We start from the raw sequence: 6,000 nt of genomic DNA, 5'->3' as shown, positions 1-6,000 counted from the left end.
CCAAAATATCCCATTTTTTTTTCACTGAATACTGACAGTAGAATAAATGTAACCACTAATGAAGTGAAGAAGCATTCCAGAATGCTATCTTGTGGCTGATGTTAGGCTCAGGTAGAATACCGCTCCAACCATTAAGCCCTCTTTGCAGTTTGCTGTTGCATTCTGCGTACCACATCTAATACACAGACCAGCATTGGCAACGTATATTCTAAGAACTGATTTACTGTATAACACTGGCAAATCACAACTATTTTTTTGCTCAAGGCAAACCTTCAGCTTACCAAGCACATTGTGTTAAACAAGTTTGTGGTTTAGCCCAGCCTTTGATGTGCTGATTGGTTGCACTTATCATGAACCACAAGCGGCTATGAACTGCCATGCACTGAACATCTTCGTTTCTAGTACTACAGCACACAGACAAATAATGGTGAGGCTTCAAAAGAGTTGTGTAAGGTATAATTCACAGGCTAATGTATTTCTATCCTATTGATGAAGAAAATGTAGCCATTAAGGGCTAAATGGTTCAGGTAAAGTCTGACAGCAATAGAGGAAAGTATGATAGCTTTACATACTCCTATCTATAGGAGTATCTATATGCTTGATAATATTTCAAATTCAGCCTCCCATTTAGTAACATTTCATTTACTGCACTATCTCATGTGAGGAGATGCACAGCTCCACCAAGGTGTCTACAACAGTTTTTTGTGTGTTGGGAACGGCAAGCACACACAGTGTCCTTCTGTAACCACCATCAGGCATTTAAAACATGGCAGAAGCCAGAAAAAGGAATAAATAGGGAATGGGATGCACCTAGTGCCAAGGGAAATTCTGTCAGCGCAGTCAAAGCTGATCCTTAGTAACAAGTGTGTAGGTGATGGAGCACAGAATGCTTTGCACAGCTTCCTCAGTCAGTTGAGTAGCTGAATGCCCCAAAGTCATCCTGTGTTCATTGAAGCTGTAAAGTATCTGGGCTGATTAAAAAGATGCAAATATTTTGCACCAAATACTTAGTATTTTTAACAGGCGAAGTGAGGTTTTATGTAACTGTGATCAAAACTGACAAACATGCCCGCATACACATTTTTAAAAGGGTGGGGGGGAGGGCTGGGGAAACCACTATTCACAGCCAGAGTAGGTCCATCATGTGAGATGGATAAGGTCTATGGGTAAAAACCTCATCTATAATCTCACGATGACAGCGAGTACTACACCGTACTTCTGAAAGCTGTCAAAGGAATGTGCAGGGCCATTGCACAGTCCAATGTACTTCTGTGCAGGGACAGAGGAAAGGTCAATAATGGGCTGACTGCACTTGTAACGAAGATAATGAGCTAAAGACCTGTTCCCAAAGTTTAGCACTGTTTATTTTGAAGGCTTTTGTTATTAACAGTTCAATCATGCCTTGACTTTTCAATCTGTTTCGAAACTTTAAATATGTTAATTAACATTATTGGTTCTATTTGTTAGAGCTCATTGATGCAAGACTTAGTGATGGTAAACATTTAACTATATTTTTGCTGAAATGGGTATACATTTTTTTTTAAATACTGAAAACTAATAGATAGCTGTGGAAAAGAGAACATTACTTTCTCAGTTTGAAAATGGAATTTCACAAAGTCCTGTGGGTTAAAAATTAGACCTAAAAGTCAAATTTTAATGCTGTGCATTCATCTTTTGAAGTCCTAGCCAGTGGTGCCTAAATCCTGCTCAAACCTATGACAGCTTGGCACACATCTGCCTCTGAAGATCTGGGCCTTAACTTTTCTGGAACAGAACTTTGATACCTGAGTCATGCAGGCATTAAGCATTTCCAGCTACATCTTTTACTTTTGAACAAATGTAGTTTTACATTTATATACATTTACACATTAGGTGTATGAGGCTACTTGTGGAATTTTCTTTAACCCTCACACTGAGCCTAAAGGTTCAGCAGATCACTGTGCCACACATGCTAGACTTCAGGGTCCCCTGCACGCAAAGGAATTGAACTAATAAGACTGGGTGAAGTGGATGTCAAACGTGTGCAACTCTCCACCAGGAGAAGCAAGAGAGGATGCTGCTTTGGAGTTTGAACCTGTTTTTTTTTACCCAGGAAAACACCTTGAAGTTGCTTGAAGAACCAGAGACCAATGGTTTACCAGACTGTCAGTGTGGTTCCACAACTGGCAGCAGACAACAGCCACAGTATAGGGCTGCCTTAAAAGCTAAAATCAGCAACATGAGGAAAAAAGCATATGTCCATGTCCAACAGCTTTTAATTTCTGTTTTATTTGAAAGACACCCCACCCCACACACACTACACATACAGTGGCCAGAGCTTACTGTTGGCAGATTGCTATGGGTTAACCCCATCAGGAAGCTAAACCCTACACAGCCCCTTTGCTCACTCCCACCCAGAGGGATGTAGGAGAAAATCAGAAGGGTTAAAGTGAGAAAACTCATGGGTTGAGATAAAGACAGTTTAATGGGTAAAGGTAAAGCAAAAGCCTTGCTCACAAGAAAAACAAAACAAGGAATTAATTTACCACTTCCTGTGGTCAGGCAGGTGTTCAGCCATCTCCAGGAACGCAGGGCTCCATCACACACAACAGTTGCTTGGGAAGATAAACACTGTGATTCCAAATGTTCCCTCCTCCTTCTTACCCCAGCTTTCAGGCCTGAGCATGAAGCGATACGATATGGGACATCCTTTTGGTCAGCTGGGGTCATCTGTCCCGCCACCTTCTGGCCTGATCATTTTACTCACGCATTTCATTTTCTATTGAGATTTCTACTTGCATATGCTTCTAATTTTATTCTTGTATTCAGAGTTGTTTGCTGTCAAATTTGAAGATAAGCTGTGTCTAGATGTTCATTCCATCACAGGGCAAATATTCACCAACCTGATAACAAATTAGCAAGATCTGTTTATCCATATTAAATTTTACTGCATTTTCCTGGAAAAAGCACAAATTTTTGATTACTGCCTGCCCTGTGGTGTATTACTTTAGCTGTAGCTATGATGACTTTATAAATGGAACAGATGTTTGCTAAGCAGGGTTCTCATATCTGTGGACTTTACTAGCAAGGCACAAGTCAAAGCAGAATAAACCACATGAGGTCATTTTGTATTGTTTTAAAAGTATATCTACTATTTATTTTCCTCCTTTCCCTTATTTTAAGAGGAAAGTGAAAGTCTGAATTTATATATATATACATATATAGTTTATTAAGTAGTCTTTCATCTTAATTTTATTTCTAGAAGGTGAGCATTTATGCTTAATGCATGAAACAAGTTTTTATCTTAGTAAGTGATACTCTGCCTGTGCAATTTCTTCTCCTCCATAAGTGACAATTTGATTGAAAACAAAAATTTTGAACAAGTGGCCCTCCTCTGGACTTGTTCCAACAGTTCCATGTCCTTTTTGTGCTGAGGACACCAGAACTGCACACAATACTCCAGGTGAGGTCTCTCAAGAGCGGAGCAGAGGGGCAGGATCACCTCCTTTGCCCTGCTGGTCACATTCCTTTTGATGCAGCCCAGGATACGGCACAGTGCCGGCTCATGTTAAGTTTCTCATCGACCAACATCCACCCCCAAGTCCTTCTCTGCAGGGCTGCTCTGAATTTCTTCTCTGCCCAACCTGTAGCTGTGCCTGGGATTGCTCTGACCCAGGTGTAGGACCTGTGATCCTGTACAGGATCACTGTCAAAAATCACTGTGATGCTGCTGGTGTCATTTCTACAGCTTGCTGCTGTGAGAATGTCTTTACATTTAATTCAAAAACAGGCACATGCAGCCCACCATCCACTGCACAGAAACTCACAGAAATATTTTAGAGATGAAATGGAGGTGGTTTACAGCATTCGTAACTTGCTTGTTCTAAATCATATTCTAAATACATTCCTCTGAAACCATTATTTTCTAATGATTAGTTGTGACTTTTTAACTCCAAGTGCACTTACACTTTCCTATGGTTACACACAGGAGTTTCTTCTGCTCTCAGAAAGGCCAGGAGAGGCTGTAATTCTAATCACACTGGGGTTTAAATTGTGCTGTCTGTATGTTTTACAGAGTAAGTGTTACTGCATTCAAGATTTATTGTAAACTTTTTGCTGGGCTTTAAGTGATGATACGCCATTATATAAATTTAATCTAATTTAAACACAAGGCAATGTATTTTCATCATCTTTCATCTATAATCATCATGAATGAACAAAACATAAATTAAAACTTTCTTCATAAAGCTTTTCCTGTTATTTTGACTTCTTTACTCCTGTAATGTTCCAACAGCTAAAATGCAGTCCTGCTTCTGACAATTGGAAGACTTTTAGACATGTCATGTGAGGACTGTTGTTCAATGACTTCCAATATCTCATTAGTAAATCAGAATCTTAGGTTGCCTGGCCTGAATGGAGGAAAGGAGAAGGTGGAGGAGTAAGCAGCCACATCTTCAAAATGAAATCTCTAACAGCAGTCACTCACATGATTGGTGCTCTTTTATGTGCTGAAAGGATGAAAAACGTTAGGGTTCTTAGGATTAGGACAGCCAGCAGTGCAGATTTGGAATCTGCATTTTTGCAGGGAACAGTACCAGGCCGCTCAGGCCATCCTTAATGAAGAGCTAGAAAGCAGCCATGAGTGGAATTTGTGATCAGTTAGTGGTGAACATGACAGCTCACAGTCAAAAGCAGTTTTTAAGAAAAAAAAAGGACTGCCATCATATTTACAGAGGAGTTTTCAGAGTTCATGAAGTTTCTGTATACCCAGAATTTGTTTTCTCCAAATATGCTCCTGTTTGTATTGGTATGTGCATATATGCACATGGTCCTGGGTTCAGCAGTAGCAGTCATTTTTCTCCTTCTTAGTAGCTGGTGCAGCGCTGTGTTTTGACTTTTGGCCTGGGAACAGCGCTGATAACACAAATGTTTTAGACTTTCTGAGCCTCATGCTCTGCCAGGGAGGAGGGAAAGCCAGGAGTAAGCAGAGACAGGACACCTGACCCAAACTAGCCAAAGAGGTGTTCCATACCACAGCACGTCATGCCCAGTACATAAACAGGGGGCAGTTACCCGGAAGGGTTAAGGCACTGCAAGGTTGGACGAGGTATCGGTCGGTGCTTAGTTGGGTGGGGTTCGGCAAGTTATCTGTCGGCTGGTGTTGAGGTGTTGTATTCTCTTCCCTTGTTATTTCCCTTATCATTATTATTATTGGTGGTAGCAGTAGTGATTTGTGTTATACCTTAGTTACTGCACTGTTCTTATCTCAACCCGTGGGAGTTGCATTATTTTCGATTCTCCTCTTCATCCCTCTGGAGGAGGGATGTGAGACAGTGACTGCATGATTTATGGATGACTTTGTTTAAACCATGACACACATGTATGTGTGTAAGTTTATGCATAGGTATACTTATACACGTAGCAAGCATACACCCTATTATTGCCAGGTTTGCTGTGCAGCTCCTCCAAGAAAAGGGACAGGACTGCATATGGCCTTACGTATAACTCCAGTAAGCTCTATGGGTTTGATCAGAGTAGACACAGAAGTAGAATTTAGTTGGCTTGCTAGGGTCACACACGAGAGAGATTTGGTCTTTGCATGAATGCTTGTTAAGTACCACAGTACCACAGGCTCCATACTGCTCCATGTCATAAATCATTCTGAATGGCAGGAGAGAGGAACTGGAAACTTCTGGAAACCCAGCATGTAGTCTTGTATTTACCTGACCTCCAGGGTAGCAACACAGCAGCAGCTCGAGGCTGTGGCTTATTCAATCCAGCCATAGGAGATTTCCTAAAATTTCTCTTCTTGCAGCACTGACTGTCTCGATTCATCTCAGATATTTTTCCAGTATCAAGCTTATGACATTCACACCTTCCCTACATGCACTCAGGTACACTGAGGCTTGTAGAATGGAAGACATTATCAAGCATACACTAGATGGGACTTAGGGAACCTGGCTCTTCCTTCTGCCTTGGCTACATACTTCTTATACCATCTTGGGCACATCACCCTGACTT

This window comes from Lathamus discolor, chromosome Z (assembly GCF_037157495.1).
Source record: "Lathamus discolor isolate bLatDis1 chromosome Z, bLatDis1.hap1, whole genome shotgun sequence".
NCBI classification, from domain to species: domain Eukaryota; kingdom Metazoa; phylum Chordata; class Aves; order Psittaciformes; family Psittacidae; genus Lathamus; species Lathamus discolor.
The sequence above is the reverse complement of the archived record's forward strand: the minus strand, read 5'-3'. Positions refer to the sequence as shown.